Here is a 12940-nt window from a genome sequence, read left to right as displayed (position 1 = left end):
GCAATCTGATGATGGGTACAATCACTATTCCCATTCAGGCATTCAGCAAGTATTTACTGAGTTCCTAATATGTGCCGGCAACTTTTCTAGAGTGAGACAAAGACCTTGTTTTCTTGGAGCTTCCCTACTAATGGAGGACAATGAACAAATACTAACAGAATATAGAGAGTAACAAATGCCAGGAGGCATCTAAAGCTAGCCGAGGGGATGGAGAGTGGCAGGAAGTACCATTTTTGAGTGGTCTAGAAGGGCTTCTCTCAGGAGCAGATATTTGAGAAGAGACTTGTATACAGTGAGAGAGTGAGTCATTTTATAAAAGAGGTATCAAAAACTCAAAAAAGGCTAAGTAACTTGTCAAGGGTCACACAGAAAATGGCTGAGCTGATTTCAAGCCTGGGGTATCAAACACTGGAAGCTTCGCCTTCAACCGTCATACCTCATGCCTCAGAGTTCTGGGCTAATCTCACTGCAGGCCTCGAGGGCAGTTTTGAAGGTAGGATCTCAACTCCTGGAAGGCCAGCTTCCCACATCAGGGTTTGCCGCTCCCCGAGGCTCAGTGGCAGCCCCGCTCTGGCCACGGCCGTTTGGTGAGGCTACAGTTTCATGGCAAAAAGAGAAACAGATCTTTGATTAAAATCTATCGAAGAACAGCTGGGAATCTAATTTTCACATAGTTTTGCTGTGTGAAAATTAGCAGGAGGGGAGTGTCCTTGGGAACTGCGTGTGCAGTGTTAGCACTTCTAAAGCGTTACCTGACGTACCTGCAGATGTTCACACGGCTTGAGGGCAATTCACATTGGGCCCTTGCCTGAGTCCTGTGAGATACAGTTGATAGGAGTAGAAATACATTTCCCCCTTTAATCCCCTCTCATTTATTTTCCCTGTCATGCTATAGTCGCTGCTGGAAGGGCGTGCAAAGACTCTGTCCCATTACACTTACCAGACCAGCTTTGCTCAACTAGAATCGCTGCAAACCTCCCTTCTCTCCCTGGAACCCTCTGCGTGGATGGCAGAGAGTCCCTGGCTGGTCCTATGGCACTGTGTGTATGGGCTGGGTTTAATCCCTCTCTTTCCCAGTCCAAGAATGGGAGCTAGTAGTAGGTGCTTGTTCTTAAGAAGGACGGAAGAGCATACTCTTGAGAGGAGCCTGGATCTGGGATAAATCCCGGAAGAAACCCTGACACCTAGATGTGCAAAATAACAGTCTTCAAGTTGATGTAGATTTGAGTAAATCTCTGAAGTTTTTGGCGATGTCACAGATGGACTCAGAAGAATTGTAACCTGTGCGCTCATTTGCACATTTATCAAGTACTTATTAAAAGCACATTGGATATGCACATCACAGTTCTTAATCCAGGAAATACAGAGAGCACACAGTCTCATGGGAGGGACAGACATAAGAAGATCGTCGCATGATGGTGTAAGACAGGCAGAAACGGGGTGACGTAGGAAAAACAAAGACTGACTTTGGTGGGGGGATCCCAAAAAAGATTCACAGAGAAAGTGCTATTGGGGTTGGACCTTGAAGGACGGAAGAATTTGCCACAGGAGATAGAAAAGGAGGGTGATATTCTAAGGTAGAGGGGATAGCGTGTCCAAAGACACGGAATTCAGAAGTGACCTGGCTCCCTTGGGAAACAGCAAGCGGGCAGGAAGATGCTCCTGCAGGAACCGGTGGAGGGATGGCTAGAGAGGAAGCTGGGCCACACGAAGGGCCTTTGGTTCCCAGCCAGGGGTCCGGGGCCTTTTTCTCTCCCGTTGTGGCATGGAACCGTGTATTTTGGAACAGAAGGGACCTTAGAGAACATCTAGTTGATAAAGAAACTGAGACTCACACGGTGACTAGATTAAACTACGTACTTAAAAATAGAACGTGATTTAAGAGTTCATTGCCAAATGAGAATCTCCTGAAGATTTTTGTTTTGATTGAACACATGTATATTACTTATCATCATATTTTGTTTCTCAGGTATGCTCCTTTGCAAATGATGGACAATGTGTTGTTAGGGCTTCAGATCCTGACAGCCGTAAGAAGTTGGGTCTGTCAGTGCATTTACTGCACAGCATTAAGATTAATGCTTTGGACACTCACCCACACCATGCAGGTGGGAGTATAAATTGGAACAGCTCTTCTGAAGGGCAGTTTTGTACATCAAAACAACTATGAAATCTGAACAGCATGACCTCAAATTCCTTTTTAAAGAATTTCTCCGAAGGGACTGGCCAGAAATGCGTCTAGAGTATATTCATTCATTGTAGCATTGTTTATAATGTCAAAAAACTGGAGGTAACCTACATTTTCTAATAAATTATGGTACAATGGAGTGCTCCGTCAGTATTAAAATGATTAAATAGAAACTTGTTTACATAAAAGTATACTCCTAAATGAAAAAATAGGTTACAGAATAGCATGTACAATGACCCTAATCTTGTAAAAATTAGATATATAGTCTACTTATGTGTACATATGAAAAAAAGTCTGGAAAAATTTATACCAAGATGTTAATAGTGGTTATTACTGGGTGGTAGGATAATAGGCAATTCTTAATTTCTACTATTGGCTTACCCATATAACTTCTAGGTTTTTTGGTTTAACAACAAACAAGCATTACATGATTACTTGCATAATAAAAAGTTATACATTATTTCCCCACGTGTGTGCAGACTGTTTGCCTGTTTACCACACCTGTTTAAGATTCTTTGGTTGTTTCATCCAGGACCGTTTGCCCAACAGTTAGGGAAAATGAAAAAGAAGCTTGGGGACAGTATATTATGGCTCGAAAACTTCTGCCTGTGTAGGTTGTGTCTGAGATGGGAAAGATAAACTAGGTTCATCTTCACTCCTTTTTGGAAAGCACAAATCTTTGGGTTAAGCACGGCTGGCCGACTTCCAGAATCCATTTCCTTAGTAACTGAGTAGCGTGATAAATTGGATAAATGCATCTGATATTTTTCAAATTGTCTATGTCATGCAAAAGTCTCACCCGGTCACCTGGATCCCCTTTCAAAAACTGTGATTTTTCATATTCTGCACATAGAGATGGAAATAATCTGGGGTTAAGCCAGTCCTCTTAGGGGGCATTGCTTATTTGGTTTTGTCCACTTATTTGGACTCTGGTGTTCAAGTGTGCATCGTCCAAATCTATGTCTGTTTCTAACACTTTTAGAAAGGATTCTGTACCTTGGGTTTTATGAAGATGGTAAATGTATTGTGGAGAATGAATTGAACCACCGCTCATTGTTCTTATGTATAGACTGCAAGCTGCAAAGGAAAGATATATAGCAGATTCTGCCCTTTTCTCTTTTCCCTCCTCCCTAAGGAACTTGGAGATAACTTTTTACTAGACTAGCTCTGGTCCAAGCTGGTTTCTTTTCCACCTGTCTCATGTTGCTCTTATCTGAAAAGCTCCCACCTGCCCTGGGATATCTGCATCTTGCTCTTGCCTTTATTACAGTCTTTATTTATGGCAGAATAAAGGACTGATGTATCAACTGGTGTGAGTTTTCCAATTTTTTCTCCTCCTTCCCTGTTTCAGACGGGAAACAAGGTTGTTCTTATTTCTTTACCTTGGAAACTTTTGCATAGGCGGAGAGAAGAAGCTGCTTGAGGTCCAAAACTCTTCAAACGTGTTTTAAAATCTTGAGCTCGTCACAGAAGTGGTGTTGGGTGTTCTGGAGAAGAGAGATGCAGAGGGAGCGTCTCAAGGACAAGGTGAGAGCAGGGACATCCCAGTTATTAAGAAGGTCTGGAGGCTGTTTAATCTGGAGAGCAGTTGGGACCCATGCCCTGCTCCCAGCAGAGCTCTGGGACGGGCAAGACTTCTGAGGTAAAGGTCACTGGAGCACCTGAGCAGGATGGGCATGGGCTCTCTGCTTTGAGCAGTCAGACTTCAAGGGATCAGGTGGACATAAATCTTAAATATGACAGAGGAAGTCATTAGAGAAATAAGGACTTGCCCCTACTTTCTGGGTCCCTTGTAAATCTTCCAAATACTGCAGGGGAAAGAAGCTGGAATAAAGTCTGAGAGACATTGTCTCTACAGCCCTGAATGACATGTGCTTTGAGGTATACTTAAGCTGATGAGAAGAAAATGCTCTTTCTGGCTGTGCTGTCACTGGCTCTGAGTCCATCAGATGTACTTTTTAGAAGACCTTGTTTCCCTTCGATATTTCTCCAACATGCTGCCTATGGGTCATAAGATTTCTGAGTTTTGTGGCTCTAAGAAGAGATGGATTAGACTGCTGCATTCCCTTTGTAAGGAGGAGCAGCTTGGGGGCCAGAAGCTGAATTTCTAAGGACTGTGGTTAGTAATGAGGTTTGCATCCCTTTGTGTGAAAAAGTCACTTCCAGGTTGGAGCTAAGAATAGATAACCAATTTCTGTAGCTTCATGAGATTTCCTATTTCACCTTATTGAACATCAGCCCTCTCCTGCATAGCAGCTCCAGCTGTAATTGTTTCTCTGTGCTTAGGAGCGGGTAATCCATTTTAGTTGCACTATTCAAAACTATGCCATTGATTATTTCTTGGTTTGTGTCATGGTTTCTGAGGCTGTGCTGATATAAAGTCACTGTTGATGCAGGCTGGAGCAATAAGGATGACACAACATGAAAATGAACATGGATGACGAGCTGCGGACGAGCAATAGAGGCGGCAGCCCTGACCTCAGGTTTCTGACAGCCCAGTGGAAAAGTTAGAGCATAGTCACCAAGACCTGTAACACACAAATAACCTAAAACAAGGCAGGAATTAAGAAAGGCCAGAATCAAGTTACAAGGCATTATGGGCATTTAAAAAAGACGGGAGCGTTTGTTCCTGGATGAAGTATTTGTAGAACAGTTTTGAATGATGTGTAGGATTTGTGTAGGCAGAAGGGAAAAGGTAATTCGTATGTCTGTTTTTGGTGAAGTATTGCAAGTAAACTCTGTGGATTTGGTTCTTAAGTCACAGGCTACACAATCCGCCATGTGCCATATTTTTCAACCATGTCTTAAACTTGAGTTTGGGGTAGATTGGAAGGAACAAGGTAAAATCATGTTTCATTTCCTTTTAGGAGAGCTTTAATTCCACTTCCTTTTTCCTTTTCTCTCCTTTTAACTGAAGATTTAACGGAGCCAATGGTGTCCATTCAGGCATTCTCCAGAGATGAGGGATGACTAGGGACGAGGGGAGGTTTGGGACCTCCTTTAGCCCGCCCTGGCCCTCGCTATTCTGCCTGTGCTTAAGAGCAGTATCGGAGTAGAGCAGAGGAGGAGATATTAAAGAGTCCATGTCTCCAGGTTGTTCAGATGTAAATTTCTGGATACCAAACATGGGAAAGACCCGAGGCAGAATGAGCCAGCGAAACGTGGGGAACAGGGATCAACAGAAATATGCTTTCCACGCACAGATCGGATCGTCGATGAGGCCATGGCGAAATGGAGAAGCACCTAGATAGGAAAGTTTTCAGATATAATAGTGCCAAGTCCAGTTGTTGTATTGCAATATAATTATAATAGGTAATATTTACTGAGCACTCACTTGCTGCCCAGCTCTTGACATGCATTGTCTCATTTACCCCACGTAACTATCCCATAAGAGATACAACTGTTCTTCCCATTTTACAGATGAGGAAACTGAGGCAGAAAAGTTAAGACAGTTGGCTAAGGTGATTAGCTAGGAGCGAGTGGAGCATTTCAGTCTGGCTCTTGAGCCTTAAAGCATAATTCTTAGCCACATTGTCTGGTTTCAGGAGAGCAAAGACGGTGTGTGTAGAGAGAATTTCTGCTGGTGATCCCAGTGTGCTGATGGGTAGTAGAGGTGTTGCTGACTTTACTTGCATCATCAGAGATCATTTAATGGGCCTTATTAAAACAAAAGCAATGGTTGTACTCACAGAATTCATGTCTCCCATTTCCTCAGATGTTTTCTCTTTTATCCTCTGCCATCGATCAGGTGGTGGCTAGATAGTGGCGTTTTTGAAAAGCGTCAATAATGAATTAAAATAGCTTTTTGATGGAAAAACTATTGATAGCCTATAAAAGAGCAACACTCTTAACAGCTCATCTGGAGTTGATTGAAGAGAGCAAATGAAACAAATTTGCAGCATGTTATATTTTGCTCGTTTCGTTTCTGAAAAATAAATAAGCCAATAAACTCTACTATTGAAGATTGCTGGCTGTGTATGTCGAGTTACAGGACTGTAATAATTATTCACCAATCAGGAAACATGAGTTTGCATTCCTAAACATGGCTTTGCTTCTCAGACACATATTTGTATAATTTCTTGGCTTCCTGTAGGAAGTGATGTTGAACCTATCTCTTATGTTCAATTGTTATTTACAAGTTCACAACCAGTTCTAGACTCTACCTCTAATACTAGAAAAGAGGACACATTTCTAAGAGAACTTTCAAATTTGCATCTCCAACAAAGTTGTGGCGCAGGGCTTCCCTGGTGGCGCAGTGGTTGAGAGTCCACCTGCTGATGCAGGGGACACGGGTTCGTGCCCCGGTCCGGGAAGATCCCACATGCCATGGAGCAGCTGGGCCCGTGAGCCATGGCCGCTGAGCCTGCGCGTCCGGAGCCTGTGCTCCGCAACAGCAGGGGCCACAGCAGTGAGAGGCCCACGTACCGAAAAAAAAAAAAAGAAGTTGTGGCACAAATACATTGGAATTAATTGGATATTTAACCTTATGCCCTCCTGGAGTTGGCATGCAGTATTTTCTAGGACCTGGGTGTAGTGGATCTGTTAAGGGCATATATAACCTTAAAAAAACAAAACAAAACAAAAAAAACCCTTATTTATGTTTTGGTGAAAAGGTAACGCATGCACCCAGCACAAAATACAAAAGGTGTTAATCATATAGCTTGAAAATTTAGCGTCCCCCAGCCCCATCCCCTGGCCACAGAAATTACTGTTTTCCTTTCTCGTGTCACATGACATCTTGATTCAGATAATTTGATATGAGAATAGTTTGACTTGATTGAAAAACAATTAAACTTCTATCTTTAAAGAAACTACCAAATAATAGTCATGCACAAAGCATCATTGCACTCCTCGCCTCCTCCCTTCAAACCAGTTCTTTCTTTACCACAACTCTACTGCTCACCCCATGAAGGGTGAGATAAGGGCAAAGGAGGGCATAAGGGATACTGTGAGGCTCAGGGAGGGGCAAGGGCGATGGGGAGTCAAATCCAGGTAGGATGAGAGATGGAGTAAGAACCCGGACTGTGTGTGGTGCAGATTAACTTTTAAAATTCACCTTTTAAAACTCAAATCGGCTGGTTCATAATGTTGTACTTTAGGTAAGTAAAGCTTTAGTGACAGCCCTCAGGTGAGCTCGGAGCCTGATTTTGGGATATTTGGTTAGTTAACACAACAGGAGTTCGTGACGTAGCCCTGATGGTGAGTAGGCAGGTGTTATACTCGTCCCAGCCTCTGTCACCAGTGGGCTCGGGCTGCACCCACACTTTAAGCAGCATGAACGGGGGAGGTAGGAGGCTGTGGTCGGATGTGTTCCCAGAATTCCCTGAAGCTCTTCCATGCCCACAGGCTATGAATATTTTTGTAACACTTGCTCTTATCCTCCCCATCAAAAAAAAAAAACACCCCAAAACAGTTTACCATCACTTCTAGTTCTGATTCATTACAATGTAGCATAGAGGAAATAAATATATATATTTATATATATATATATATATATATAACCGTAACCATAACTTTAACCCTAGCCCTAACCTATGTGTGTGAATATGTGTGTATATATATATACATATACACATATATATATGTATATATATATAGCTCGTTGCATTTTCCAGCAGGCTAAGAGAAGGTGGAATATAGGTAGGGGACAGCATGAACCAAGGCATGGAGCAGTGACAGCCCCTGTGTTTGGTGGGTGATGGGCAGTGGAGGCTGTGGCTAGAGTGTGGGTGAGGAGCACAGAGTGACCCATTTCTCTAGAGGAAGCTTGGGCTGCATTCTGCACGGCCTCGTATGACGTGAGGAGCCTTGGGCCGTTTGAGTTCACAGAATGGTCACAGTTCAGAATGACCTCTGGTCACAGCAGGGAGGGTGGCTTGGAGAGAGAAACCAGAGTTGTCAGTTTTTACCATGCATACTGGCTAGCAGTCCTAAATGCTACTGTACCAAGAATGCAGGAATATGCTTAAAGCAAATCCTTCATCATATCTCACCAGAGACATGAGGAATCTGAAAGCCAATTGTCATCTTATATATCAGGCTTTGCGAGAAGTGTATCCAGCCATCTGGCTCACTCTTTGGACACTAGCTGGTTTCATTACCATCTGTTTGGGGGTTGGAACTGGGATACTTTGGCCTTCTCCATCATGTCTCAGTTGTTTATGTTTTTTTAGATCCCTGAGTTAAGAACTTAAGTTCATCTCTGTGATTGGGCAGGTCAAGATTGTCAGTTTTCAGGTAGATGTACCATGTCCCAAATAGGCGGGAAACATGCTTGTGCAATAATGTAGGCACAAGAGCAATGGCAAGGGCCAAGGTGAGATTTCCAGTGTTGGAGCTTTGCAGCATAGCTGACTCACTCCTTCAGAGCTGTGCTCGTGTGACCCAGCCCCACCCAGCAGGGCGTGTGAGGACGGTGGGCCATGGACATGTCTGAGTGGTTCCTTAATGGTGAGTACAGGTGGGTGATATGGAGTGATGAGGAGAAATGCTAGGAGAACATATGCTCCAGAAGAATTTCAAGAGGAGCAACACAAATAAAAAATGAGCGAGAAGCTATAAGAGCACAGTAAGCCAGCTCGCAGCACTCAGTGTGGCCCATCAAACTAACCACAAACATCTCCGGATGACCCACTGTGTGCTCGGTACACAAGGCAGAGATGGGGGAGAGTAAGATATGCTTTCTGCCCTCAAGCATCTCTCCTTCTTAGGGGGAAACAGAAGAGGTGGTGGATACATGAGATGGTTTCTCCCTCAGAGCTTCCACCAACACCTTGATTTGGGACTTCTGGCCTCCTGAACTTTGAGACAATAAATTTCTGTTGTTTTGAGCACCTACTTTATGGTAATTTGTTACCACAGGAAACTAATCTATAGATAAACTCAGCAGTGGCACAGCCTCATTTCCCAGGAGAAATCAGGGTCTGACGTCCCACTGAGAAAAGGTTGGAATGTTCGCGATGCCAGGCACATAACAGCTTTGCATGCATGGGCCCTGTGGAGGGCCAGAGAAGGGGAAAAAAGGCTTTGATGTGAGGCTTCCAAGGGGACACCACATACAGAATTCAATGGCAAACAGCACATTGAAAATAAGTGCAACATATATGGTAGGAAAATAAGGGTTGATTTCCTTATATGAAAAGCTGCTATCAAAAAATCAATGAGGAAAAGATAAATACCCTTTAGAAAAGTCAGGAAAGTTGAGAAACAATATACAAAGGAAAAATGGCAAATGACTAATGTATCACCACCTGGATGACCTGGGCTCATTGTACATCCTGCCTCCTCTTAAACTGGTACTCAAGATTTGCTCTTTCAAGTGTGTCCCAAAGATGCACGTTCAGGACCCGGCTCGTGAAGACCGGAGAGAAGGCTTGTTTCAGGTCAGATGAAGTAAAGGTGGGCACTGCACAGCTTGCTGCATCAGCAGGAGAGACGCTGCAGCACAGAAATGGTTGCAAACCTGGAGCAAAGGGTGTTGTGAAATAGGAAAGCATCATCAATTGATGAATCAACACACAAGTATTTGTTGAAAACCTGTTTGGCTCCGGCACTGTCCTGTGTCTTGTGGGGAGCACGAGAACACCACGCTTTGCCCCAACCCCCCACCCCACCACGGAGGAGAAAAGACTGAGGGATAAGAAATAACAGGACAACAAACCCCAGGAGGAATGAATTCTTTGGCCTAGATTATATGAGTGGTTTCCAGTTCTGGCTGCACATTAGAATCCCTGGAGAGCTTTTTAAAAATACAGATGCCTACTGGAATGTTCATAGCAGCACTGCTTGTAAGAGCTCCAAACTGGAGACTGTCCAAATGCATATCAGCAGTATGGATAAATAATTATGGATTATTCGCGTAATAGAGTACTGCTTAGCAATGAGAATGAAAGATCGACAACTACATGCAACAATGTGGATAAATCTCTTTAGTATAATGTTGAGTGAAAGCAACCAGATAAAAAAGTGTCACGGTTAAGTGGACCATTGCAATGTAAGTTGCTAACAACAGAAAAAACTGGGTGTGGGGTACACTCGAACTCTGTACTGTCTACGCTTCTTTTTTTTTTTTTGCAAATCTGAACTGTTCCGAAATTTAGACGTTTATTTAAATATAAAAGTCATACTCTATGGTTCTGTTAATGTCAAAGACAAAAATATTCCGCCTAAGCTATTAGAAGTCAGGAAAGTGCTTACCCTAGTAAGAGTGTGTCTGGAAGGGTACACGAGGGGACATTGGGGTGGTGGTAACGTTCTGTGTCTTGATCCGTGTGTTGGTTACATGGGCGTGTTCCACTGTGAATATGTATCAAGCTAAACACTCATGTGCACTTTCTGTATGTAATATTTTATATCAATAAAATGTTAAAAGCTATGCCGATCCTACCTAGACTGATTAAATCAGATTCCTTAGAGGAGGGCCTGGGCGTTAGTATTCTTTAAAAGCTCCCTGGATTATTCTCATGTGCATCCAGGATGGAGAACCATTGCTATTTGTCCTGTGGGCAGTGAGAGGAGCCAGAAACCAGTACAGACTGGAGTTGTGGGTACAAACTTCCCAGAGAAGGCGGAACATGTATGGATTCTTAAAGGCTGGGAGGGGTTGATGAGGCCAGCGGGGCTCCACTATAAATGAGCATTTCAAGCCCAGGAAACATTCGATTTCCAATTCTCATTTTTCTGTTTTTCTGGTGGTGGCTACACTTTTGCTTAGAAACTTGATTTCCCATCTTAAATGCTCTTGTCATGTGTTGACCCCTTAGGTTCGAGAGCTGTGAACAGGGTCTCACTGGGTTTCACACAAATGGAATTAAAAAGCAATTAGTCTTGTGTACCTTAAACACTATATTTTATCTAATTTGTACTCTCTTGTATTTCTGCTCAAGCCTCAGTAAGCCCTCAAGAAAGCATGCTTATAATAAATGACTGGAAAAACAAGCCTCAGCATTTAGGTTGGATCACAGACGCACTCCGTATAGTGTTAGCAATCAACTGCTAAGACATAACACGTTTAAGTGTACAAAACTGGGGAAGGGAGACTTCTTCGGGGCAAGGTTTGATGGATTCCTGGCTTATGCAGGAACTTATGTCTGAGTGTATGCCAATACTGATGATTATTATTAGTTCAGACACTCCAGTGGACTCTCTGATAAGTTTCTGAGACAGGCGCTGTATGGAATATTCACTAAGAGCATTTGTGAACTTACAGTGCCGTTCTGTTCTGATAGCCATTACTTCCTTGGACTCATTCTAGGTAATTAATGATGGTAACAGCCGGCCTTTTTTGAGTGCTTACATCACGCCAGGGACTTTGCCAAGCCCTTTCCATGAATTATCTCATTTAATCCTCCCTTCAATCTTATGAATCCCCCCTTGACAGATGAGAAATCTAATGCCCAAGGTCCCACCACCTCTCAGAAGCAGAGCCAGTTATGTCAAAGCAGTTGACTTCCAGACCATGCTTTTAACCATGGTGTGATACTGCCTACAGGTGTCCTGCAAAGTTGGGATGATGGAACCCTGTAACAATTTGTCCTTAAATCCCTTCTCTCCCCTCCTTCCCACCTCACCATAGGTCTCACGATTTGTCACCTTGCCCTTTCTTCTCCCTCTTTCTTTTTCCCCCTCCTGGTACTTGCATTTATTCTGGAGAGCTGTTTCTCCTCCTCCCACTTATCTCCAGAAGAGTGGATGATAAATTAAATCATGCTAAGACATTTGGGATCTGCTGAGTAATTTCTCTCAAGAGCGATTGCACTTGAAGAGAAACTCCACCAGGAGGACAGTGCTTACCATCGGTGAGTGCTTATGAAACTAAGCAATGATGTAAGCTAGCCCAGGGGACAGAACCCGCAGCCTGCTGGCCAGATCCTGTTTTGGTAAATAAAGTTTTATGGGAACACAGCTGCGCCCCTTCGTGTATTTAGTATCTGTGGCTGCTTTGGTGCTACAGTGGCAAGGTTAGGGTATTAGGACAGCCTAAAATATTTGCTCTCTGGGGCTTCTAGAGAAATTTTGCCCACCCCAGGGACACTATGGGAAGGCTCTACTGCAGAGCATGGCGCATAGACGTTTTATAAATGGCAATTTCCTCTTCCGCAGGTTTCTGGTGTCTTCCTCTGGTGAATTCGGGGCAGGAGGAGTATTCTGAAATCACATTCACATGGGTCACTGCTGCCCCTGCCCATTCGTGACAGGCATTGGAGGCCACAATCCTCACTGAATATTCATCTGTACTTTGGCAAGTGAAAGAGTGACACGCGTCCTCACAGAAACAAAATGATGTATTATTCATTTTTTAGAGGGTGTTTCCTGGAGTGCAAGCAGCAGGAAAGCCCCAGCTGGGGTGGAAGCAGACTGAGATCAGGAGCGTCATCTCAGTGCCAGGACCAGTGAGCTGGGCTACGGGATTGATGCCTCAGCGCCACAGATACAGGACAGTTATGTGTCCTGATAGCTGCTGCCTTCCCAGATAAAAGAAGACAGTTATTTTCTCTTTCAGATTGTGTTTAAAATCTCAAAAACTGAAATTAGTCTTGAAACACTTCAAGTTAATGGCTTGTCTGCTTCCTTATGTATATATATATATACTTTTTAAGGACCACTTTCCATCATGCAATCCTTGTTTTCCACTGGTTAGCGGCAAGGGTGGCCCGGAGTTGTTGTAGACAGTATCAAATGGCCAGGCTGCACAGATACTGCTGCTAGCTCCAGTCCAGGAAGCCATTAAATTCAATCTCCCAGTTTCTCCATGAA

General features: G+C 43.5%; 1 long non-coding RNA gene across 1 annotated transcript; it reads left to right on the top strand.

Moving 5' to 3' along the window:
* The first annotated feature begins 3484 nt into the window (after positions 1-3484).
* LOC137230780 (uncharacterized) lies at positions 3485-12940 on the top strand. Its single transcript, XR_010946254.1, has 2 exons — positions 3485-3712; positions 12287-12940. It is a non-coding gene; the product is annotated as an uncharacterized lncRNA (long non-coding RNA).

The sequence above is a fragment of the Pseudorca crassidens genome, chromosome 1, assembly GCF_039906515.1.
Source record: "Pseudorca crassidens isolate mPseCra1 chromosome 1, mPseCra1.hap1, whole genome shotgun sequence".
Taxonomy (NCBI): Eukaryota; Metazoa; Chordata; class Mammalia; order Artiodactyla; family Delphinidae; genus Pseudorca; species Pseudorca crassidens.
This window is presented reverse-complemented; position numbering and strand designations above follow the sequence as displayed.